Source organism: Oryx dammah, unplaced genomic scaffold (genome assembly GCF_014754425.2).
Source record: "Oryx dammah isolate SB20612 unplaced genomic scaffold, SCBI_Odam_1.1 HiC_scaffold_10, whole genome shotgun sequence".
NCBI classification, from domain to species: domain Eukaryota; kingdom Metazoa; phylum Chordata; class Mammalia; order Artiodactyla; family Bovidae; genus Oryx; species Oryx dammah.
In genome coordinates this window covers 81,631,839-81,658,681 of record NW_024070194.1, presented here as the reverse complement: position 1 = coordinate 81,658,681, position 26,843 = coordinate 81,631,839, and the positions used below count along the sequence as shown (strand labels likewise).

Below are 26,843 nucleotides of genomic sequence, written 5' to 3'. Positions count from 1 at the left end.
TAACTGAACAGCCTCTTTCATATTTTTACTCTTAGCTCTTGACAGTGTCAAGGGTCTCATATCTTTTCCAATTCCTCTCTCTTTTTTTTTTTTATTGTTGTTACCTCTAAGAAGCTGGATAAGAAAGAAAATTCACACCTCCTTGATTTTTCTGTGGTTGGAAATTCTTATTTTTTCCTCTTGATTTATTTTTCTTTGCTGTGAGATTTATAACCCTAAAGGGAAATGGTAAGCAGTCAGATAAGACACATTTTCAAGATTGTTTAAAACTCCAGCATCTTTAATGCTTTGAAAGGAAAACTTTAAAAAAGAAGTAGCTATTATTATATAATAGGAAGTTACTGAATCAAAGGTTTAAAAAAATCAGTGGCCCAAGTCAAATGTAGATACTGTAACAAATCCATTGTTAGATAAAGAATCAGAGTACAGTAAGTGCAGTGACCAGCCACACATAAGAGGTAGAATTCTTAATCACAGTTTTACAGAAAAGACGCAGTAATTTATATCTGTACTGTTTTATTAGCTATAGTACTTTATGTTCGCTTCTCATTATTAGTTCATCAGAAGAGGAAAAAGCTCTTTCTAAGCAAAAATCTTTCTGGCCTTTGTTTTGCATATGTTATAGGAGCTCCTCCTGTACACTTAAAAGCATTTTCTTAGCCAGTTAAGGTACTCACCTAAACATGGCATTTGTCTCATTTTAAAAAAGCCTCAGAGTTGGGAAATCTAAGTTTCTATTCTCCCAAGAAGAATAGAGGGAAATATATAAGATGAAGGGAAATATCTCTCATTTTGTACCACTTGATTATAAATTATAGATGAAACTATCATCGTCTCTGGATATTATTATTGCTTATTAAGAATTCAGCAGTATTAACCAACTGTACTCAGGTTTATCAGTTGATTGTTTTTAACTCTTACATGACATAAACAATATTACAAGTGGGTATAACCTAAAAATTCTGTTTAATTCATTATACTAGTACTTGATTAAGACATGATGGCAAAGACTATTTTACAGGGTTGTTCACATATTGAGTGTTGAAACTTCTGTAGGTTTTCCATTCTTATTTCTTTTATCTGAAATTTTCAAAGATATTGATTCAGCACGTAATGGTTTTTCAGTTGAAATTTAATAATGCACAATTAGTGTTGCTCAATTGCTTTATACTTATGAACAGACACAGCCATATTAAATGAGTATTGAATACTGTGCTGAGTATATATAATAAAAATTACAATCAAAGAAAAAAAAAAGAAGTAGCTAAAATAAAGTATGTCTAAAATTGGAAGATCTTTTTCTTTCTGAAATATATTCTGCAGGAATTCTCACTGATTTGAAAGGCAGAATGACATTGGATTAGTATCTCCAGGTGAAGAGCTAGGACTTTCTGTACTTTCAAATGCTAATTGATTTTTTTTTTTCCCCTTGAGTATCCGTTTGTTTACATGTGAGAATAACAGGATACAGTTAGATTTTCTTCTCTTCTTCTTACTCTGTGTAGAGCGCTGCTTGAGAAACCTGCCTCATACTGCAGCTGTGAGAGTGAGTGAGCAAATACATAGAAAGCACTTGGTAAGTGCTTGATGAGTATTATCTACAGCAGCAACTGTAGTTTCCTCATTTGGCTTTGTTATAATAAAAACATTCTCTTTGAGGAGTTTTGGCCTTCAATGAGACTTTGCATAATATTTAAAGTGTAAACTCTGTAGGTTTTCCATTTGAACTTTTGTCTGGAACATGTTGGTTTCACTGGTTAAAACATGATGTAAGTAAAGTCAATGGATTCTGTTGGGGACGGACCTCAGATGCACTTTCTATCAATACAGTGGTCCCCAGGAACAGGTTTAGTTTTCTCAACCTGTGTCCAGGCCCAGGGCAGTAAGGAAATCCCTTATGTGACCACACACCCTTGGCCCTTCCGTGAAAGGTCTCTAGAGTTGAGCATTTGGATTGCTACATCCTTGACTTGATCTCAACCTCACTTAAGCATAGCTCACTGTTCATTATGTTGCATTTCTCCAAGAGGTTTATTCCCTTTGCGCACACGGAAATTATATATGGAGTCATTTTTTATGAGGATGCCGTCATACTTAGCTACATAAAATGATAAGGTATTTTGAGTGTTGTCTTCCCTGGTTTGGGAAGGTACCCTGGAGAAGGAAATGGGAACACACTCTAATATTTTTACCTGGGAAATCCCAGGACAGAAGCGCCTCAGGGCGGGGCAGGGAGCTACAGTTGCTGGGGTCACAGAAGAATTAGACATGATTTAGTGACTAAACAACAAAATTTTGGGTGCAGCACCTTAAATCTGGATTATTTTAAATGAATGACTGTTTTACTTGATTTGCTGTGAATTGCTTCTCTAAGTTGCTTTGAATGTTTTGTACCATCCGTGCTACTCAGCTGGGCACTTGGATCTGCAGTGTTAGCACTTCCTGAGAGTGTGTCAGTAATACAGAAGCTCACACCCCAGCCTGGGTATTCTGAATCAGAATTTTCATTTTTCCAAGATTCACGAGAAATTCACATATTATAGTTCAATATTATAGTTCCCATGTATCTAGACGTTCTTTGATAAGGGAAGTCGCATCACTCAAAAAAAACCTGGATATAAAAGACAAATCTATGACATAATGATATGCTCATAATGATATTGAATTTTATACTTAAAATGGTTAAAATAGTCAGTGTTATAGTGTGCATGTTTTTACCATAGGAAAACCCGTTACAATATATTCATAGAAGAGAACAGAGATGAAAATAAAGGTGTTACAGCTGCACTCAGTATGATGAATCTCTCAAACCCAATGTTGCATACAGGGAACTCTACAGGACATAGTGCATAACATTAAATGTACATAAGCCCATTTATATCAATGACAAAATGGGCAAAGCTAAACTGTAGAGTGTAGGGGTGTAAGTGAAGTGACGCGGGTAGGGCAGCCTCTGCAGGAGCTTCAGCAGCAGCAGGGTGGAGGCTGTCTTTTGTGAGAGGGTAGGGTCAGGACGAATGATGGGTCCTTCGAGGTGCTGGCAGTGCTCCGTTTCTCTGGGCACTCACTTTATAAAATTTTAATTGTACATTTTGAATCCAGTTTTCTGTTTGTGTTATATATCACAATAATTTTTTTTTTAATAATCAAAGCAGTTATGTGGTAAAGATAGCAGTGAAAGAACTGGATGGTGTGAGTACGATTTTCTTAATTTTATTCCATTCTATTCAATATTTTAGCAATGTGATTATTATGTTTAATTTTAAAAAATTTAAATAGTATATCAATAAGCTATCAATAACCTGAATTATTAGGATAATAATTTATTGGGATAATAATTATTGGGACTTCCCTGGTGGCTCAGACGGTAAGCGTCTGTCTACAATGTGGGAGACATGGGTTCGATCCCCGGGTTGGGAAGATTCCCTGGAGAAGGAAATGTACTCCAGTACTTCTTGCCTTGAAAATCCCATGGACGGAGGAGCTTGGTGCAGGCTACTAGCCATGGGGTCGCAAAGAGTCCGGCACGACTGAGCGACTTCACTATCACTTTCACTTTAACCTGAATTAGATAGCTGCAAAAAAAAATTTGATTTTACATATTCAATCTCTGTCACTTTCCAGAAAACATAAACACTTGTGCAAATATAAAAAAAAATATGTATCTCAACTATAAATATTAAATTTTATTTCTCTTCAGAATCCAACTTTCTGTATTAAGTTCCCCTTGGAAACCCTTTCTGACCTAGGTCATTGAACACTAGGCATTTAATTATTACAAATAAAAAAAACTGTGAAGGAAGATGGATTTCTTTCTTTCTTTTTTAGACTGAACACTGTTTGGCCAGGGCCTGAACCAGAGTAGCAGTTCTCCCCACAGACAGGCCTCAGAGCAAGCCAAATTGACTTCTTTGTTTGGATCACATGTTAAATTTCTGAATAAAGTCATTTTCCCCACTGAAAATGTCTCATTTTGCAGTAAGATGGCATTGAAAGTTGATTTAAAAAATCAGGGTAAACAATGTTAGCATCTTTCTTTTGAAAATATACATTTAGCTCTGAAAGCAACATCCTGTTGGAAATCTACAGAACAGCTTATCAAGGACAGTCAGTTTAAGAAGAGGTGCGGTACTTTAGGAAGCTCAAGGGTTATATGTAGGCAGCCATTCTTAAAATCACTGGGACTTTTTATTTATGTTTTTTAAAAAGTCATCTAAGTAAACCTAGGACTCTTTTTTTTTTTTCTTTTTTAAGTGTAGTTGATTTACAGTGTTTCAGATAAAATGATTAAGTTTTATATATATATTCTTTGTTGGATTCTTTTCCATTATAGATTATTATAAGACATTGAATATTGTTCCCTGTGGTATACAGTAGGTCCTTGCTGTTTATCTATTATATATATATATAGAAGAACATGTCTATTAACCCCAAACTCCTAGTTTAGCCCCTCCCCTTCTTCCTCTTTGGTAACCATAAGTTTGTTTTCTCTGTAGGAATCTTGTAAAAGCAGTTTCTTCTTGTTTTTCTCCCGTGCTGGTGTTTGATTAAATTATTTTTGAAAATCATTTTGTTGTAGACACCATGAACTCTCCTCAGTAAATAATTCTGCAGCAAAGATCAGATTTTTAAAAGTGCATGTGAAGTGATGATGTTTGTTTACTGGATAACTTTAAACTGTCAGACTCATTTTACCAATAAATCTTCACACATCCAAAATTAAATATCTACACAGAGATTTCAATTAGGTAGCCCTTCTTTTTTCCCCTCAATTCATTTCCAAATTGACTTTGTGTCTTTGGCCTTAAAAATTCTCAAAAATATAGGTAGAATTTGGATGAAGATGTTGCCTGCTGTTATTTTATTTTGGTATGTTTGTTTTCAATTATTCCCTTTTACTTTTGTCCTATTTTTCTTTTAAGTTAACAAATAATAACTGATATGCTTATCTCCATTTAGAATACTCCCTTCCTTTAATCCTTTACCATTCTAATTGTGGAAGGTATTGCATATATATTACTGTAACAGGCAGTATTCTAAATGCTGTCTACTTAGTAATTCAGAATTTAGAGATGTTTGATTTTTCACTTTATTTTTGTGTTTTCCTAGTATGTTTGTTGTACAGCCACTAATTATTTTCATTAAAAAGAAAATTTTAGGTAAACTATCATAGTAAAATCTAACCGGGAACTTTTAAAAAACCATTTAAAAATTTTGTGTTCAAATGCTCAGGTTTTCATTTCATATTTAATACCTTGTAACTGTTATGTACATTGGTTTGCATTTGATGTGGGTTGCTGTGATCTCCTATCAGAATGTATCATTTTTATGCAGCAGTTTCTCTGGCAGCATAGATAATACCTACTGTGGGAATCAGCTGTATGTCAAGCATTAATGTTGTGCTTCCTGCTGTTTTTAGTTATAATAAAAGGGAGAAGAGGATAAAGATGAAACATAAGCAATCTAAAATGTGTAAATCATGCTTCCTCCCTTATGATCCTAATCTTGGTTTTTATTGCCTCTTTTGGGAACAAGGTTTTATATATATATATATATATATATATATACACACACACACACATATATACATATATATATCTCCAGGCTATTTGACCTAGGTTAGGTCAGCTAGCCATGTTGGGTAAGAGAACTCTTTGGCTCTCAGCTTTAAAGTCATCTGATATTTTAAATTTGCATTGAGAGACAATCAAGAAGTATAGCTCATATTCTCTTTTCCTTTCTTCATCAGGAAGCTATTTTGTCAGCTCTTTGTTCATATTTTTGGTTATCAATGAAATAACATTTATTTTCTGCTATATCCAGCAAAGAAAATGACATCACTAATATGGAGGAAGGATGTAGATAGATTTTATTACCTCAAATCTACTTGTTTAAAAACTAAACAAGTTAAATAAGGGAAAATAATCTATCACAAGTTTATAATTTGTTTTATTTTTTGACTATGTGCATCCAAGTTGTCAGACAAGCTGCTTTCAATTAAACCTCCATTTCTCTTTATTTTGATTCTGTTTTTTCTCCCATAAAATTAATAAGGTTTTATGGTAGAAATTTTGAAAAGTGTGAATATTGGTTAGAATATCATCTAGTTCCTGTAAAAAAGATTCAAGTGTCTTATGATTAGAGTTTATTTCTGTCCCACATTACTCTGAGATAAACAGTCAAGAGCTGATGTGGTGCCTTTGGTACTGAGGACCTGGCCTCCTTTCATGTATGATGTTGACCTCATCAAACATTGCTTTTGCCTCATGATCTAATATGGCTGCTTCCACTCCAGCCTTCACAGTTACCTTTCAGCGAGGAGTAGAATAGAGAGAAGAATATTCTGGACATTCTTAGAGGTATTATACATTGCTTCCATGTAAATTGCATTAATATATGCTCAGTCACACAACAGAAACTGGAAAATTTAGTCTTAATTTCAGATAGTCATGTACTTAGGTACAATTAGTGGTTCTGTTACTACGGGAACAGCTGGTGATCTTTGCCACCATACATAAAAGTATAAAGAAGAAAACAAGCATCTCTCATAAACTCACCACCTAAAGATAATCTTGCCCTTAACTTTTGAAACATTTTTTTTTCATTACTTTAATGGAGTCGATATTGTCAAACAGAATTGTACTACATGTTAAAATATGCTGTGTTCATTTTTTTTTCATAGCTTATTATGAACACCTCCCTCCAAATTAATGAACTTCACTATATTCCCTTAATGACTGTATGATATTTACATACAGGTATGATGAATATATATCATATATTTAAATGAAGTCATACTTTTGAATATTTATATATTTTTAAAATCATCCATGTTTATAAATCTTTTCATGTCAAAATCATTAACTTAGAGATGAATGACCATTTTAAAGTTATTAATAATTTCCAACTTATACAAAGTTAGACTATCACAGTTATATCTAAGAGTATATATTATACCAAGTGTTTCCTACTACTAACTAGTATAATTTTTTAAGATTGAAAGTTAATAAGTGATCTCTTATTATTGTTTTAATTTCAAATGCCTTGATAGTGAACAACACTGAAACTTTATAAAATATTTCATGGTAATTTGAGAATGTAGTTTAAATTTCGTCTTTATGGCCCATATTTCTGTTTATACTTATTAAATTAGGAAAGTTCTTTGTATAATAAAGATATTAACATGTCTTTGCTGCTGCTGCTACTGCTGCTAAGTCGCTTCAGTCGTGTCCGACTCTGTGCAACCCCATAGACAGCAGCCCAACAGGCTTCCCCGTCCCTGGGATTCTCCAGGCAAGAACACTGGAGTGGGTTGCCATTTCCTTCTCCAGTGCATGAAAGTGAAGAGTGAAAGTGAAGTCGCCCAGTGGTATCCGACTCCTAGCGCCCCCGTGGACTGCAGCCCACTACCAGGCAAGAGTACTGGAGTGGGGTGCCACTGCCTGCTCCATAACATGTCTGTAATTATGTTTGAATAATTTCCCAGTTTCAGTTGCTCTTTTGTGTCAAGTATTCTTCGAAATGTGTTTTGTCACCATATTTACAAGTCTTTATTCACATTTAGTAAGCAACTGATAAATGTTTATTTAGAAATAATGCCATTTGCAGAAACATGGGGGACCTGAGATGATCATACTAGGCAAAGTAAGTCAGAAAGAGAAAGACAAATACCCTATATCACTTATATGTGAAATCTAAAATACAATGCGAATCACCATATCTATGGAAAAAAATATGCAGATATGCAGATGACACCACCCTTATGGCAGAAAGTGAAGAGGAACTAAAAAGCCTCTTGATGAAAGTAAAAGAGGAGAGTGAAAAAGTTGGCTTAAAGCTCAACATTCAGAAAACTAAGATCATGGCATCCGGTCCCATCACTTCATGGGAAATAGATGGGGAAACACTGGAAACAGTGTCAGACTTTCTTTTTTTGGGCTCCAAAATCACTGCAGATGGTGACTGGAATTAGCAGAGGTAAACTATTATGTATAGGAGGGATAAAAACAAGTTCCTACTCTATAGCTCAGGGAAGTATATTTAATATCCTATGGTAAACCACAATGGAGAAGAATATGAAAAAGTATGTGAAAGTTACTCAGTCGTATCTGAATCTTTGCGACCCCATGGACTGTATGCTCAGTCGTGTCCGACTCTGTGACCCCATGGACTGTAGCCTATCAGGCTCCTCTGTCCATGAGATTTTCCAGGCAAGAGTGCTGTAGTGGATTGCCATTTTCTTCTCCAGGGGATCTTCCTGACCCAGGAACTGAACCCAGGTCTCCCGCATTGCAGGCAGATGCTTTACTGTCTGAGCCACCAGGGAACCCCCGGACTATATAGTCAATGGAATTCTCCAGACCAAAATACGAGTGGGTAGCCCTTCCCTTCTCCAGGGGATCAAACCCAGGATTAATCTGTCTACAATGTACAAAATCTGTATTTGATCCCTGGGTTGGGTAGATCCCTTGGAGAAGGGAAGTATTTTGGCCTGGAGAGTCCCCTGGACAGAGGAGCCTGGCAGGCTATAATCCATGGGGAAGCAAAGAGAGTCAGATATGACTGAGCAAGTAACACTAATATATATATATATATATATATATATATATATATGTGTGTATGTATATTGCACTCATCTCACATGCTAATAAAGTAATGCTCAAAATTCTCCAACCCAGGCTTTAGCAGTACGTGAACCATGAATTTCCAGATGTTCAAGCTGGTTTTAGAAAGGGCAGAGGAATCAGAGATCAAATTGCCAACATTTGCCGGATCATGGAAAAAGCAAGAGAGTTCCAGAAAAACATCTATTTCTGCTTTATTGACTACGCCAAAGCCTTTGACTGTGTGGATCACAATAAACTGTGGAAAATTCGGAAAGAGATGGGAATACCAGACCACCTAACATGCCTCTTGAGAAATCTGTATGCAGGTCAGGAAGCAACAGTTAGAACTGGACATGGAACAACAGATTGGTTCCAAATAGGAAAAGGAGTACGTGAAGGCTGTATGTTGTCACCTTGCTTATTTAACTTCTATGCAGAGTACATCATGAGAAACACTGGGCTGGAAGAAGCACAAGCTGGAATCAAGATTGCTGGGAGAAATATCAATAACCTCAGATATGCAGATGACACCACCCTTATGGCAGAAAGAGGAACTAAACAGCCTCTTGATGAAAGTGAAAGAGGAGGGTAAAAAAGTTGGCTTAAAGCTCAACATTCAGAAAACAAAGATCATGGCATCTGGTCCCATCACTTCATGGCAAATAGATGGGGAAACAGTGGAAATAGTGTCAGACTTTATTTTTTGGGGCTCCAAAATCACTGCAGATGGTGACTGCAGCCATGATATTAAAACACGCTTACTCCTTGGAAGGAAAGTTATGACAAACTTATATAGTATATTCAAAAGCAGAGACATTACTTTGCCAACAAAGGTCCGTCTAGTCAAGACTATGGTTTTCCAGTGGTCATGTATAGATGTGAGAATTGGACTGTGAAGAAAGCTGAGCACCAAAGAATTGATGCTTTTGAAGTGTGGTGTTGGAGAAGACTCTTGAGAGTCCCTTGGACTGCAAGGAGATCCAACCAGTCCATTCTAAAGGAGATCAGTCCTGGGTGTTCATTGGAAGGACTGATGCTGAAGCTGGAACTCCAGTACTTTGGCCATCTCATGCGAAGAGTTGACTCATTGGAAAAGACCCTGATGCTGGGAGGGATTGGGGGCAGGAGGAGAAGGGGACGACAGAGGATGAGATGACTGGATGGCATCACCAACTCGATGGACATGAGTTTGAGCGAACTCCGGGAGATGGTGATGGACAGGGAGGCCTGGCATGTTGCGATTCATGGGGTTGCAAAGAGTCGGACACGACTGAGTGACTGAACTGAACTGAAGTGAATATAAAATCTGGTAATAAATCTAATTGCTTACTCTTTCAGCCTTTCATTAAATGAACATTTATATTTTAAAATCTTATTCAATATAGTTGATTTACAGTGTTGTGTTAAATTTCTGCTGTACAGCAGTTTTCATCTTTTTATCACAATTCCCCCATTCTGAAGCTGTAATTTTGATTTGTACCTAGTTGACTAGAATATACATTTTAGTGATACTTTTGAGAAGTATTTCATATATATTAAACTTGATGTTCTCATGCATATCAAAATATCATTCTATTAATTTTACCCAAGTACTTGGATAATTGTATAGACTCCTTCATTACAGGCATTTCTCTCTGAAACTCTGTTGACCTGTTATGTGATAAAAGAAGTGTAGCTATCCTGATTTTTATTTCTTTATAAGAAATTCTTGCTGCTTTTATCTTCCTGAAAGTTCTAAGTGCTTTTTTTTATTCTCTTGAAGTATTTTTGTAAAAATCAAGTCATTATCATATGTATTGACGTTGATAATATTTTATAACTTTCACTGGGAATCTCAGGCATTATTTTAGAGGGACAGATTTGGAAACGTTTCCATCTGCTTTTTCCTTAATTCTTAATCCTGCTGGATTTATCTGGCCTTAGCCTCTGGAGTATCAGTTTGCACTATTTGGGTGTACTTTTCATATGTGTTATCTTCTTTCTTATTGATTTTATCTTTTTAAAATAAAAACACTCTGAGTTTAAAAGATTTTTTTTCTCTATCAGTGGTTTAATTTTTCTGCTCTGACAATTAGGTACCCTATTTGTAGCAAAGACTAATTTTGCTACGGTTCTTTCTTTGTTGCTGTTGTCTTCTGTCTTCTTTGGCTGTTCAGCTCTGATATTATTTCTGCCTGTGTCTTAGCTCCCGTTTTATCTCATCCTCTGGCCTTGTCTTTTCATTATTTATACACTTCTTGTTTCAAGGAATTTTATTGATGCCATAAAGCAGGTGCTTCACTTGTTTTGCTCTGTTAATGTTTCCCTAAATATACATTCCTTGTCTTCGTTTTATATGTATATGAGTGTCTTTACCATCTGAGTCAGTAGGGAAGCCCTATAATGACCATATTTCTATATTATTTGGTATTCTGGCAAAAATTATTTTAATGATTTCTTTCTAGTCTATGAAAGTACCATACATTGTTTTTCTACCTCCTCCTGTTGCCTGGACATCTTTCACCCAAAAGAGTCACTGATAGCTGAGGTTCTGTCGGTTCTGGGTGAGGCAGCTCACATTTGGTTGAAGGCAATTTTCAGAAAGAGCCACTAGGAGCTGTTAGCGGGCAACACTCAAGAGCTGGGTGATGGGGATCAGCAGGGGTACCCATGGCACCCCATATGTGGATCCTGCACATTGCCTTCCCTGTAAATTGTATGTGTGTGCTCTCTACCCATTTCCTTGTTTGTTGGTTAAGTGTTATTTATTGAAAAAATAAGTATATAGTACCTATTATATGAGATCGTGAATATTCCTAAGAGATTTACTTCAGTGCAACTCCAGAGGTCCAGAGCTCTTTATATTGAGAGGATCTCTTCACAATAATAATAATCCTTTTATCTATTAGATTTGTAGTGAAATGTCTTCCTAACTTCCTGTTTTCTTTTTAAGACATATGATGGTTTAACCTAAAGAATTTGAAAAATCTTTTCCTGTTGAAATTATCCGTGGCTTTCTTTATAATTCTTCCATTTGTTTTATGTATGAAAAAAAAATATTCAAATGACCTATAAGACTGATATATATCCAGATCTGTATTTTTCGTCTTTTGTTTTATTTATTTATTTATTTTTTGTGCCAAAAAAGTAATCCAAATTTATTCCTTAATTCCAGAATTTAAAGAAGACCAACTGTACTGAATATCTTCAGGTTCTCTGAGGTGCACCTGTCCCTGGCTAACACATTCCCCTGTGCTCAGACAGCATGAATAGCTCTCTTCTGATAGGAAACAAGGATTAACACAAAGTTATTCTTCTGTGATTTTAGAAATGTCCATCTTTAGAAAATCAGTAAAATATCTGAATCCTGTAAATCAGAATGCTTTAAGTCATAGGAAGTTTTAATAGTTACCTTTAAAAAAGTTCTACAGGACTTTATTAAATTTTTGTGATAAGTAAGATTCAGATGAATGTATTTTCTTCAGAAATCAGTAGCCAATTTTTACTGTGCTATTTTTTTTTTAACCTGTTCTTGTGTGACTTTCTTTATCCTGTACTCCAAAGGATCACACTTCAATATTTTATATATTTATATTTATATATGCATATATTTCCGAAGAATTCCGTGGACAGAGGAGCCTCACGGGCTACTGTCCATGGAGTTGTAGAGTTGGACACAACTGAGAAACTAACACTATACACTGTGCATATATTTGTATATTATTTATAATACTAACATATATATCTATGATATATTATTTGATGTAATATGAACATAAATTTATAAATTTGTGTATATATATTTAGCATTGTGTTACAGGTATCAGGAATGTTTAATAATATAAAATTTGTGATGTGAATAAAGAAGGAGATAGGGTGTCCCCAGCTTATTGACGAGCACTGCCACCCAAAATGCTTCATCTGTCCCGGGAGGCTTGCTGGGCGTGGATGGAAGAGCCTGGTAGGCTGCAGTCCATGGGGTCGCTAAGAGTCAGACATGATTGAGCAAATTCACTTTCACTTTTCACTTTCATGCATTGGAGAAGGAAATGGCAACACACTCCAGTGTTCTTGCCTGAAGAATCCCAGGGACGGGGGAGCCTGGTGGGCTGCCGTCTATGAGGTCGCACAGAGTCGGACACGACTGAAGCGACTTAGCAGCAGCAGCAGCGGTCACCTAAAATGCTTCATCTGTCCTGGGAGGCTTGCTGGGCATGTGGGGAGGGCAGGGAGCCAGATGGCACCTGTGGTTCTGTGCCTCTGATCCTTATAGGGTGGAGAGCAATCCCTCAGCACTGGTCCCCTGGGAAGCTGCTGGCAAGGCAAGCGTGTTCCCTGTGTGTATCTCCACCACGTGTAAGGAGCCAGCAGAATCATAGCATCTGCTTGATGGATGTACAGCAAATCAGCCTGTACCCTCTCACCCTCTTCGTCATCTCAGCATCACCTATACAGACTGGTAATTGATCAAGGAATTTATCGCATTGACCTTGACCACGAGTTTTGCCTCCCAGCTGCCTCAGAAACCTAAAGTACTCTGGACAGTTAAAAACTTGTTAGTGACCAGTGAAGCTTAAGCATTAAGGGTTGAGGTCTTCTCATCCTTTGAGAAAAGGGCCACAGGTACCTGCTGCCTTTGGCGTTTTGATATGTGTAATTGGCACCTGTGTGTGTTAAGCGCACTGTAAGCTAGAGGATTCCTCTGTTCACCCTGTAATCGTCAGTCGTGTGTCTCTCCATGACTCAGTCTGGTCGCCAGTAAGCTGGACAGCAGGGCACCCTTCCAACCAGGACGTCAAAAATTCTTGGCAGACCTTGAGGTCTGTCTTTTAGGTCTGCCCTTCTCCACTCCTGCCTTTCCATCAGGAGGCCAGTGCAAGTGAAGTGGGGCCTTTTGCTACCCTGATTCCTCTCCTGGAGGGCCTGGAGGCCATAAGCAAGTGAAATCAGTGGCTGCTTATTTACGGCTGGGACTGTTGCCCAGGGCTGTGTAGGGAAAGAGAATTCTGGGGAGAAGAGAAGTGGCTGTTTTATGTTGGGCCCCTTGGAAGCAGAGTGGGATTCCCCCATAAGCTGTGTATTGAGGGGATGCTCTCAGGGGAAAGAGAGTGAGGGAATCCAGACAAAGTAGGGCTGGAAGGAAGTGAGGAAGGCGTGAGAAGGGTCCCGCCTCAGCCTGGTCCCTCAGCAAGCTCCGGAGTAGGAGTTGTCCCTCATGGACTGCAGCCCATCCTTGGCTCCCCACAGCCTTTCTGACCCAGGGGTGGGTTCCAGCTGCCTCCTCCCAGACTGGTGCTCTTCTGGCAAGGTGTACTCCTCAGAAAGGGACCATTCTCCCCAGCAGAGTGTGGGTGGGGCTGGTAGCAAAAACCTGCCGCGTTTGTGGAGTTGGGGCTCCTGTCCAGCAGAGGGGCTCCGTGTGGGGTGCTGCAGCTTCAACTGCAGTTACCAGCCTCACTTCCTCCCTGGGCCCCAGAAGTCAGTCTATTACTCTGCATATACAATCTTAGCAGGTATCAGTAGTGGGGAGTATCTTGTACATCTGTGTGTTTACTGCTTATTATTGTCTGTTCTCCACTAGATTTCATACGCCCCATATTTCATCACTACTCTATCACCAGTTTCTAAAACAGTACCTGGCACTTAGTACATAATTGGAACATAATTTGTTGACTACATGAATGAGTGGCTGGGGGTGGGGCAAGGTAGGGTGTCAAAGGGGCCCATCTGGGACCATCCGACGTCTAGGTAGTGCCTGGCTGTATTGGACCGTGCCAGCTTTGTGCCCAGATGGTCTTGGGTCCCTGCTTCTCGGTCCTGGGTTCCCATCCCCCTCCTTTCACATGCTTCACTCCCAACACCTGCTCCCTTTTCAGAAGACAGCCCTTGACTCCTCTTCAAAGGTGCCAGCAGTGCCTGGGAGTTTCCTCCTGGAGACGTTGTTGGCCAGCAATTGACTGGAGTGTGAAGATGAATGTTCAGCTTCCTCGCCTCACGGCTAGAAACACTGATATAATCTACACTCTGGAGCTCGCTAGGGGATCAGGCAGAAGCAGACTCAACTTGGCTTCCCTATCCTGTATTTCTCCCCCTCCACTATCTGTTTCTCCTTTAAGTCAACAAATCACATGTCTAAGTACCTTCCCCTCAAGGATTTCGTGTTAGGAAATTGGATCTGTGACATGAGGTAGTAAATTAATGAGAAAGACATGAATCAAGTAACTATGGAAAATATGTAAAAGGGTGACTATAGCATGTGCCATGAAAGAATGGTTTCACAGAAGCACTTACATAGTTTTTGGAGATCACTAAAGACTTTCCTAGGGTAGCATCTCATTAGCTGAGATAATAATAATGAAAATTGGGCACTTTTAGCCTGTTGAGCTCTGCTTCAAGCACTTGACACGCATTAAGTCAGTGCTTCTCAGGCTTTAATGTGTACACAGTCCCCTCGTGATTGCAAAATGCAGCCTCTGGTGTAGGTGGTCTGGTGTGGGGCTTAAGGAATTGTATTTCTATTCAATTCTCTACTGCCAATGCTGCTGGATTAGCTCAACTCATTAATCTTTATAATAACTCCATGATGTAGATTCTATTATTATTTCCATTTTATAGATGAGAAAAGTGAGGCACAGAGAGGTTAAGTAATTTGCTTAAAATTACACAGCTGGTTAGAGGTAGAACCAGGGTTTGAACCCAGGCATATTAACTCCTAAATATGCCATCTTAAATGCTATTAAAAGGAAGGTCTCTGCTGAAAGATGAAGTTCTGAGTACGGTTGATCAGGCCAATAAGTGAAGCCTATGTGTCTGATCTCAAGAGGAATGAAGCCTTGATACGGTCCCAGGAAGCTCTGACTCACTGAGTGTGTGTGACTCAAAGAAAGAATTTCCAGCACAGTAACTTCCAGCCTCCATGACTTGAACCCATTAGGTGCTGGGTTCTGATAGTGTTTCCCAGCTGCTTAAAAGTAACAAATGAGTGAGTGCCAGTGCCTAATAGAGGTGAATGATAACAGTTATAAATAAGTTCTCCAAGATCATTTGGTTTGTCTTTTGTGATATTTCAACATGTAATGTTAAACAGCAGGCAACTGGAGATTTATAACCCGATTCATTCTAATTGATTTCTTGGCTTCCTTGTGTCTCATTAACTTTTTCTGTGTCCTAAAATGGTGCAGTAGGCTTCCTGAAAGCTGTTAGAAGGCAGCTATATAACAGTTATGAAAAATTAAGACTTGCCTTTTATTTGATAAGTAAATAGAAATTGATTTTACTGTTGAGGTACAGACAGAAAGGAAGAAAATTGACTCCAAAACCTCAACAGCGCACCCTGGATTACCCCCATCCTGGTTTGAGTTTCTCCAGCGGGGTGGAGGGGGAGGACATTCTGAGGTAAAGATCTTTGGGTGTGTAGTTTTTTTGGAAGGCAGTGCCAGGAAACCCGTGTAAGTAATGGGAGGAAAGAAAGGGAAAGAAGACTCTGTAACACTCATTCATGGTGGGTTCATTGTCAAACTAGTTACCACTATGGAGCTCCATCTCTGGGCTTCTCTGAGAGACAGCATAGGTCTTCCACTTTAGAGTGATTCCAACTAAGGAACAAGTCAGCTAGGATATTCATCCACTGCTCCCACCAGCCATGTGTGGAGGGCTAGGTCTTGGGGGAAAGGCGTGAACCCCCAGGCCTTCTGGGCATAGGCCTGGCAAGCTGAGGCAGCCAGAGAAAACCATCAGTCGAAGAGATGGAAGTGCTTTGGCATTTAGGGCAGTGGCCTCGGGCCGACGTGAGGACGGTCAGTGTCGAGGGGGTGTGGGCAGGGCACCTTCAGCCTCTGTTAGTGTCCATGTATCAAGGGCTTTGATCTTATTTTGTGTACCAGCAATGCCCTGCCTCCAATACCAGTCCCCAGTCTCTTGCACCTAACCTTGTGTAGTACCCAGAGTCTGACTGTGTCACTGACTCGGAGACATTTAACTAGGGCTATTACTTATCTTACATTTTATAATACAACTCTGTCTCCCAGTCTAGAATAACAGAGTTAGACTCTGTCTATGGGTGAGATTATACAGACTATAAAGTGCTTTGGGATTTTTATTTCAACAGTTTATTCAGAAAGCTATAATGATGGCAACTTGGCTTCAAGTGGACCCTTGAAAAAACAAAGTATTTCCAGCCAAACTGAAAATTGAATAGAAGCTTCTATGTTGTAATATTTTAATGGGTTTAAAAATTAATCTTGCAAATGCAACATTTATGTTTAGCACCGTCAGAGGAGAAGGAGGAAGAAGAAAGTACATTCCAGGCCAAGGAGAAATAAATTCAGCTCATTCCTAGGGACTGCCAGCTCTGTGGTGTCATTACCCACTCTCCTGACTGGCACCACATGGGCAGTCTTGCCACCTCTCAGACCCAGCTGCTGTTTGCCCACCTGTGTGCCTCTGTTCTGCCCACAGGAAGAAAATAAAACAGAAGCAGTGCGGTCTGACACCAGACTCAAGGTTCGGGAAAGTCTTTCCCCTCTGACTGTATTGTCCCCACTGTGAAGGTACTCAGAGAGGCCCGGGAGCACTCGTTGTTGACCTGTATGCTCAGCCACCCCCTAAGAACACGTTCCTGATGGGCCCGACAGGCCCGAAGGATTCACGACCTCTCTCTGATTTACTCTGAGATATGAGAAATGTATGTTCATTTTTGTGTGCTTCATTATGTAATTCAGTAACACAACTTCATTTTTATATTTTACTCAACAAACCACAATTGTGCACCATATGCCAGACAGATATCCCAAGCATTTGTCAAATTATCCTCATTTCATCTTCATCACTTTGCCATGATGTAGGTGCTGTTTTTATCCCCATTTTACAGTCGTGGAAATTGAAGCACTGAGAAGTTAGCACTCTGGTATTCTCATGAAAGCAGCATTATGACTGATGAAATGTATTTTTTAAATAATTCTCTTTTTGTTGTTTAGTCTTTAAGTCGAACCCAACTCTTTGTGGACTGTAGCCCACCAATCTCTTCTGCCCATGGGATTTCCCAGGCAAGAATACTGGAGTGACTGGCCATTTCCTCCTCCAGGGATTTTCCTGACCCAGGGATCAAACCCATGTCTCCTGCACTGGCAAGCAGATTCTTTACCACTGAGCTGCCAGGGAAGCCCTTAACTCATTTTGACTCCTAGGTTAATCCTCTGTCCCTCCTTGCTGCCACCCCACATGGCTTTAGGAGTGTTTTTTTGCTATAGATATTACAGGATTTTTCTGTGTTCTCTCTGGATTATTGTAAGAAAAATGTTGCTCTGATTTAGTTACAGTGAAGGATGATTGTAAAGTCAGTCCATAGGGGAGAAAATGCCACATAGTCAAAATTGCCCTTGAACATGCTCCCAAATGTCTCCAAGCCATTTCTACGTAATTTTAAGTGCACAACCCTCTGCAGTAATTCTAGGACATGCTGAAGCTCTGAAACAACAGAGCTTGACTAAAGAAAGGAACAAAAAGAAAATCTAGAGAGACTTTTTCTGACTTTCTCAGATCAGCAAATTTTAAGATCACCATCAAATCCCTAAGTATCAATGAAGGTTGGATGAATGAATCAACAAAAGTTTTGCTTGCCTGCCAAGTTGATTCCTTTCTATTTTCACATCAAGCTTCTCAAATCTTAATAACTGGTAATTGGCTTGTCATTTCTGAGAATGTGAACCCAAGAACAATTGGACTTTACAAGAAAGTATAGCCTGCTGCTGCTGCTAAGTCGCTTCAGTTGTGTCTGACTCTGTGTGACCCCATAGACGGCAGCCCACCAGGCTCCCCCATCCCTGGGATTCTCCAGACAAGACCACTGGAGTGGGTTGCCATTTCCTTCTCCAATGCATGAAAGTGAAAAGTGAAAGTGAAGTTGCTCAGTCATGTCCGACCCTCAGCGACTCCATGGACTGCAGCCTTCCAGGCTGCTCCTTCCATGGGATTTTCCAGGCAAGAGTACTGGAGTGGGGTGCCATTGCCTTCTCTGAAAGTATAGCCTAATGATTAACAAAAGGATCTCAAGGGGCAGAAGGGCTGAATTTAATGCTCATCTTCTTCTTAGGTATTTAACACCAACAAATTACATAAAGTTTTAAACCTCAGTTTCTTCATCTGAGCTATCAGGGCTTCCATGATAGCTCAGTTGGTAAGGAATCCATCTGCAATGCAGGAGACCCTGGTTCGACTCCTGGGTCTGGAAGATCTGCTGGACAAGGGATGGGCTACCCACTCCAGTATTCTTGGGCTTCGCTTGTGGCTCAGCTGGTAAAGAATCCGCCTGCAAAGCAGGAGACCTGGGTTTGATTCCTGGGTTAGAAAGATCCCCTTTGGAAGGGAAAGGCTACCCACTCCAGTGTTCTGGCCTGGAGAATTCATGGGCTGTATAGTCCATGGGGTTGCAAAGAGTCGGACACGACTGAACAACTTTCACTTTCACTTTTCACTTTCACTTCTTTGTAAAAAGGGCACATAATCTGCATTTAACTTCCTAGGATTAACTTCCATTAAGTTGTTTAAAGGGTGCCTAGAACTTACTAAGGATGCTCTGAATGTTTGGTGTTATTGTTTTTCTAAAGTCACAGGGTAATTTAAAGCATTTGTAATGAGATTAAACTGTATCATATTGTTCTGCATAATAGTACTATGATGAATAGACTTAATAAGCTCTTGTTTCCATTCCTTGAAAGCTTGTGACCTAATCAAGATACTCAACCTCCCTATGGCTCATTTTCCCCAACTGTAAAATGAGGTCATTAATACTGCTTTTCTCATAACATTATTTTAAGCATTAACTTAATTAATATTTAAATAATTACAGAACTTTTCTGAGGTGTCTGGAATTTTTGTCTTTTTGTTATTACTAATCTATACCAGAACCTAGCCCAGAGTAGGTGCTCAATAATGAATGGATGGTCAATAGCCACAGGAGAGATGAACTTTCCATATTAAAGTATATTCTTTGGTTGTTGCTGTAGTTCCCAGGATATATTATTTGGTCTTAGCATGAACTGATTTCGTATATGAACCCATTCATTAATATTATTACTACCACTGATCTCATCAGATAAGTGCATATACATTGAAAGCTGTAAAGCTCATGGTGGTGGATACAAGTTTTTCAAAATACTTTTTGTTCAGAAGCTTGCATTTTATCTCTGGCAACAAATACTGTCAGTTATTTACCTCGAAGTGACAGACCATTCATTTTCAGGAAAATGTCTGCTATGTCCTCAAGTCTGAATAACCATGATTTTCCTGTCAGGCATTTTTTCAAGTAAAAGCAAGATTTCACATGGGAAGAACAGCTTTATTTTGCAATTCAGTCAACCCCATTATGCTTCAGTATCCTACAGGAGTAATGTTTCTGCATACTTCTGTTTGCCACACAAAATATTTTTAAAAACATACTTGAAAGAGTCAAGTTTTAATAAAATTGGTAAGTGTTACTACTTCAAGAAGGACGTATTTTCTAACAGTGTGTGAGAAAGAAGAATCCACTGACTTCTGGTACCCTAGAAGCTGGTGCCATCATCTGGATTCATGTGAAGTTACCAGCAGTATTATCCACTGTTGCTTTTGTATAAAAAGTGTGATCTGTCAACATATTGAAGAAAAGGAATGACCTCTTGGGATCCTTATGAAATATTTTTGACCTCAGGGATGCTCCAAAAGGGTCCTAGGATAAGCCAGTGTGTATGGACCATGCTTTGAGACTCACTGAGCTACAGATACAGTCAGCAGGCAAAACTGTCAGGATTCTACCTTTAATAAATGGTATAGCAGAGTCAAGGTTATATGAAAGGTATAGAAAGGCATGAAAGGTATAACAGAGTCAAGGGTGACTTAGTGTTCCATTCTGAGAATGTGTGTAGGCACAGACAGCACTGCAGAGAAAGCAAAGGCTAGAGGAAGAAAAGCAAAGGCTTGGGGTAGAAAAGATCATTCCACTTTGGAGCCTGAGGTGGTTGGGAGATATCCGTTTTGAGGTGCTCATCTTAGGGCATCTTATGCAAGTGTTCATTCATGAAAGATTTCATGATAGAGCAGCCACAGGTGCTGGGGACAATAAGAATGTACTTCATTCTGAACCTTGTTCATGCAGGAGTCATTTTCTTGGTGAGATTGTAAGCTTCCTTAGAGGATGACCTAAATTATGTATTTAGAAAAAAAAAAAAATATTACCTGATCATGGTGCAAGGCAATGACAAGGTATCCCAGTTTACCAAAGACAACATTCTCCTCCCCACCTCCCCACAGTGATGTAAATTTTTCCTTCCTCCTTTGTCAATAAACAGATCAATATATAGTCATTCTAATCTCATCATTAGTCAGAGAAATGCAAATATCCCAGGAAATGCTGTCTACTTAATAGATTGGTGAAAATGTAAAAGGTGGTCAATCCCAAGATGGTGTGCATTATCAAGACTGCTTTTAGTCTTCCAGTTGTGTGAGGGGATCACTCTTGCAATTTGGAAAACAGTTCCACAACATTTTGTGAATTTGAACATTATGTTCTGTACAATCCACAAAATCCACCAGGGATAGACTACCAAAAGTCTGGCACAGGTTCACCAAGATAACTACAAGAAAATGGATAATAGCGTGCTCATGATGGCAACAGAAAAAAGATGGTAAAAATCTAAATGACCCTCAGTTAGAGATTAGCAGTATATTCCTACACCAGGATACTGCACTACAGAGAAAATGAATGAACAGCTAAATGCAATAATATCTGTAAATCGAAGAAATACAAACTTGAAAAAAAGAAAATTCTAGAAAACTACCTACTGTAGATAACATTTTTTATAAAGTTCAAAGCAAACAAAACTTAGGTATGCTATTTATGGGTATGTACCTATTTGATAAAACTGTACAAGAAATAACACAGGCCTGCAATCAACTCAGAATTTTAAGGAAATGTTTTTTCTGGCAGTTGTGTAGACAGAAAGTTGTGATATGGAAAGCAAATATAGGTCGTGCAATGGTATTGGTAGTCTACATTTTCAGTTGGGGAGGTGGATAAATGGGTGTTTATTTTAATTATTTAGAGTATATGCATATATATAATATATATATTTATAACAAAAAATATACAAATTTTATACATATATATTTGTAACACAATATTACATCCATGTTGGAGAAGGAAGTGGCAACCCTCTCTAGTATTCTTGTCTGGAGAATCCCATTGAGAGAGGAGCCTGGCAGGCTACAGTCCATGGGGTCGCAAGAGTTGGACTCAACTTAGCAACTATAAACCACCATTATATCATGTAATATGTCATTTCAGATAAATATATATATAGTAACAAAATAGTATTAACATGTAAAAAAAGAAAAGTTTCCTTATTAAGGTTGTCCCTCACTGTTCAGTCATTTCATGTTATTTTGCATTGTATTGTGAATTTGAGTTTATCTGCATGTTTCCTGATAATTTCCAGAGCTTCCAGGGCAAAACGTGACCTTGTTTTAGTCATGTTTATATCCTGCCATAAAATAAAAAATATTTTTAGGATATATAAGGCACCAAATCTGTTTGTAACCAAAAATAATTAATACAGTATACATAAATACATAAATGCATAAATAAATAAATCTAATACATTTTTCTGGGTTGATCTGTAAGTGCGAAATTCACTGATTTTTCAGTTATGTCTTTGACCTAAAGACATTAGCTATCATTTGGCTATATTCAGAATATATATTAAAACCTCAATTATTTTTCCCACATAGGATTTCAGGTACATATTCTGTGGGTTATATTTTAGATGCACTCACATAAGAAGGAATGTCTCTTTGTGTTTAGTTTAATACTTTTAAATAGTTGTTCAACCTACTGAGACGATGAATAAATTTTAACATTTTTTTTTAAATAGGAGAAAGATTGCTGAACTGATTTTGACTGTTTACTGAATAAGTTTGCCTTGACCAACTAAGTCAGGGAATTGACATCTATGCTAAGATAGTTACTATGGTTGTTTTCATGGTAAGACCATCTGTCAGAACAATGCCATATTTTACAAACAAATATGTGTTATAGTAACCAGCCATCGAATATGTCAATCTAATTGCATCCGCTAAGCCTTGGTGAGGCTTGACATGAGAAATACACAGGTTTATTTAGTGCAATGCTGTATTTTAAATAATGTGTGTATATGTGTATCATGTCCAGCTGTCTGGCAAAATTATCTGCAGTCATCCCCATAGCCCATCAGTGTTATTCGGGCCTTGTAAGGATTATTACTGTCCTCACTCCTCTGTGCCCTGCCCTCTTAACCTTTATACAGTAAGGACGGTGGGGCATTGAAACAAATACATACTCACCAAGAACCAGGAGTTCTCTCCATCTTGTCCAGCTGAGGCAATAACACAAGCTTATTTCCCTAGCAAAGTTCTTCTAGGTCCTTTTACCCGTTAAACTTCGGAGTTATAAAGACCAGTCTTGTGGTTAAGAGGAAAGGTGACTTGAGGAAACAAGGGAGAGGATGGAGGGAAGACATGAATAGTCGTTTTCTCCTGAATTAGTCTCCTTGGTTTGTGTTCCTTCCTCTGGGTATTTTGTTAAGTCAGCCAAGGTGTGTCCAGCCTTTATTATCCTGTTCTTCTTTCACCAATCATGGCACAGATGGAAGGTCTCTGGAGTAGTTAGGGCTCTTCATAAAGTGTGGGGCAGGTGCAGAGAGAGGTGGTGCGAGTGTGTAGTAACGCACCTGCTACAGCTTCACCTAGACATGTGATGAAAGTATCATATGTTTGAGTAGCCATTTATATAGAAAATGAGAGGGTTTAAATGTTTACCTTTTTTGTATAGCAGGTCTGTTGATTTGGGAACCAGTTAGAAGTGTTCTGTTCTTTTAATTTTATAATTATTGTCTCTTGGGTTGACTTCCCCTACCCCCAGATTTATTAAGGTATAATTGACAAGTAAAATTTGTGCATATTTAATAAAAATGTGTATATTTAATATTTCATTATATATATTTAGTTGTGTGATGATATAATATGTGTATACATCACTAAATGATTACCACAATCAAGCTAATTAATATGGTTATCACCTTATTGGTTCCCATTTGTGGAAACGTTTACTTTTTGATACAAAATAATTTTTATTCAGATATAGCCTGTGTTATATTAGTGTACCAACTTTTCCCATACTTTGAACAGACATGGGTAACAGTAAGTTTATTTATCTACATGTAAAATCAAGGATTAGATGGCCCTGGTGTTGAACTATATCACTTGAGGATTTTTTTCTTATATTAAAAACTATCAGCCTTTTTCGTTATCTGCAAGGAAAGATGAAGCTAAATTCAAAAAAGGAGAACAGCCATGCGAGTGGTAATAATGTCCAGTATACAGAGATCAAATGAGTTACTGATGTTCGAAATTATCAGTACCAAAGTAGTAAGAAAAAGTATGCTAAATAACGTGTTCTCTTTAATTGTGTATTGATAAGAAATTCCAAAGAGGAATGGGAGAAGATGGGGAAGAGCAATTTAAAGGCAATTCATAATAATGATGACCACTGAGGGATGGCTGAGAGAGGATGCTATTGATTGGCCAAAAAAAGCTTTCTTGGGACTCAGGATGTCGGTATCATTAGTACATGACCATGGGGAAAGAGTTTTGACATTGTTCTGGAAGGTCTGAGGCACTCTGGTCAGTAAAGACCTGTTAATTTCAGTGCATTCTGCTGGTGTTATATGAGCAGCCCCCATATGGGGCCACCTTTGATTTTTAACCTCCACGTGCATTTGCTGTCTCACTACCCAGGGGTGTCCTTTTCCATTTTGTTGCCCAAAGCTTCTCTGTGTGATTTGGCAGGCTTTCCCACTCTTCATTTGTCATTTTGAAACACAATCCCACCAAACGCTGGTTTTCTTTAAGAAGGTGAAATAAGAATTTGAATCAAGATTGTAAAGCTGAAAACACAGAAGAGTCTTCTGTTTTCCATTCAACAGTCCTTGAAGCTCACAGGTACTGAGGAAAAAGTACATATGGTTTTCCGGTTCCTCAAAGTATTCATTATTTTAAGAGATAGGACTCAGTCATAGTTATAATATTTGTTGTTTAAACTGATATACTTTAAAGTACTGAGAAAAGGCTTTATTCAGTGACTGAACAGGGACTTTCATATCGAAGTGTGAAGTCTGGGTTTCTTTTTCCCCATGGCATGAACCAGTGGGAAGCACTGATTCTTTATTTAAGTATTTGAATTTTGTTCTTTTTACTCTTTGTATGTGTTATAATTTTTTACTCAGAAAAATAAATCAATTCAGTTCAGTTCAGTTGCTCAGTTATGTCTGACTCTGCAGTCCTGAGGATTGCAGCACACCAGGCTTCCCTGTCCATCACCAAATCCAGAAGCTTGCTCAAACTCATGCCCATTGAGTCAGTGATGCCATCCAACCATCTCATCCTCTTTGCATGAAATCTCTTTCCCTTCGTCTCCTGCCTTCAATCTTTCCCAGCATCACAGTCTTTTTAAATGAGTCAGTCCTTTGCATCAGATGGTCAAAGTATTGGAGTTTCAATTTCGGCATCAGTCCTTCCAATGAATATTCAGGACTAATTCCCTTTAGGGTTGATGAGTGTAATCTCCTTGCAATCCAAGGGACTCTCAAGAGTCTTCTCCAACACCACAGTTGAAAAGCATCAATTCTTCAGCACTCAGCTTTCTTTATGGTCCAACTCTAACATCCATACATGACTACTGGAATCATAGCATTGACTAGACGGATGGACCTTTGCTGGCAAAATAATGTCTCTGCTTTTTAATATGTTGTCTAGGTTGGTCATAGCTTTTCTTCCAAGGAGTAAGTGTCTTTTAATTTCATGGCTGCAGTCACCATCTGCAGTGACTTTGGAGCCCAAAAAATAAAGTCTGTCACTGTTTCCATTTCCTCATCTATTTGCCATGAAATGATGGGACAGGGTGCCATCATGTCTTAGTTTTTTGAATGTTGAGTTTTAAGCCAGCTTTTTCACTCTTCTCTTTCATATCCATCAAAAGGCTCTTTAGTTCCTCTTCACTTTCTGCCATATGGGTGGTGTCATCTGAGTGTCTGAGGTTATTGATATTTCTCCCAGCAATCTTGATTCCCGCTTGTGCTTCATCCTGCCCAACATTTCCCATGATGTGCTCTGCATATAAGTTAAATAAGCAGGGTGACAATATACAGCCTTGATGTACTCCTTTCCCAATTTGGAATCAGTCTGTTGTTCCATGTCCAGTTCTAACTGTTGCTTCTTGACCTGCATACAGGTTTCTCAGGAGGCAGGGAAGGTGGTCTGGTGTTCCCATCTCTTGAAGAATTTTCCACAGTTTCTTGTGATTCACACAGTCAAAGCCTTTGGTGTAATCAATAAAGCAGAAGTAGATACTTTTCTGAAACTCTCTTGCTAAAGATGAGTTGGGAATTTGATCTCTGATTCCTCTGCCTTTTCTAAAACCAGCTTGAACATCTGGAATTCCACAGTTCATGTACTGTTGAAGCCTGGCTTGGAGAATATTGAGCATTACTTTGCTAGCATGTGAGATGAGTGCAGTTGTGAGGTGGTTTGAACATTCTTGAGTATTGCCTTTCTTTGGGATTGGAATGAAAACTGACCTTTTCCAGTCCTGTAGCCACTGCTGAGTTTTCCAAATTTGCTGGCATATTGAGTGCAGCACTTTCACAGCATCATCTTTCAGGATTTGAAATAGCTCCACTGGAATTCCATCACCTCCACTAGCTTTGTTGTAGTGATGCTTCCTAAGGCCCACTTGACTTTACATTCCAGGATGTCTGGCTCTAGATGAGTGATCACACCATCGTGATTATCTTGGCCATGGAGATCTTTTTTGTACAGTTCTTCTGTGTATTCTTGCCATCTCTTCTTAATATCTTCTGCTTCTGTTAAGCCCATACCATTTCTGTCCTTTATCGAGCCCATCTTTGCATGAAATGTTCCCTTGGTATCTCTAATTTTCTTGAAGAGATCTCTAATCTTTCCCATTCTATTGTTTTCCTCTATTTCTTTGCATTGATCCCTTAAGAAGGTTTTCTTATCTCTCCTTGCTATTCTTTGGAATTCTGCATTCAAATGGGAATATCTTTCCTTCTCTCCTTTGCCTTTTGCCTCTCTTCTTTTCTCAGCTATTTGTAAGGCCTCCTCAGACAGCCATTTTCCCTTTTTGTATTTCTGTTTCTTGGGGAATGGTCTTGATCCCTGCCTTCTGTACAG

General features: G+C 38.6%; 1 protein-coding gene and 1 long non-coding RNA gene across 3 annotated transcripts in view; one reads left to right on the top strand and one right to left on the bottom strand.

The window, feature by feature from the left end:
• Positions 1–26,843, top strand: part of PLCB1 (phospholipase C beta 1) — an 858,386-nt gene that overhangs the window by 168,325 nt on the left and 663,218 nt on the right. The window lies entirely within an intron of this gene.
• Positions 302–8,654, bottom strand: LOC120869198. Its single transcript, XR_005722464.1, has 3 exons — positions 8,642–8,654; positions 3,529–3,530; positions 302–1,073 (listed from the first exon to the last, which is right to left on the bottom strand). It is a non-coding gene; the product is annotated as an uncharacterized LOC120869198 (long non-coding RNA).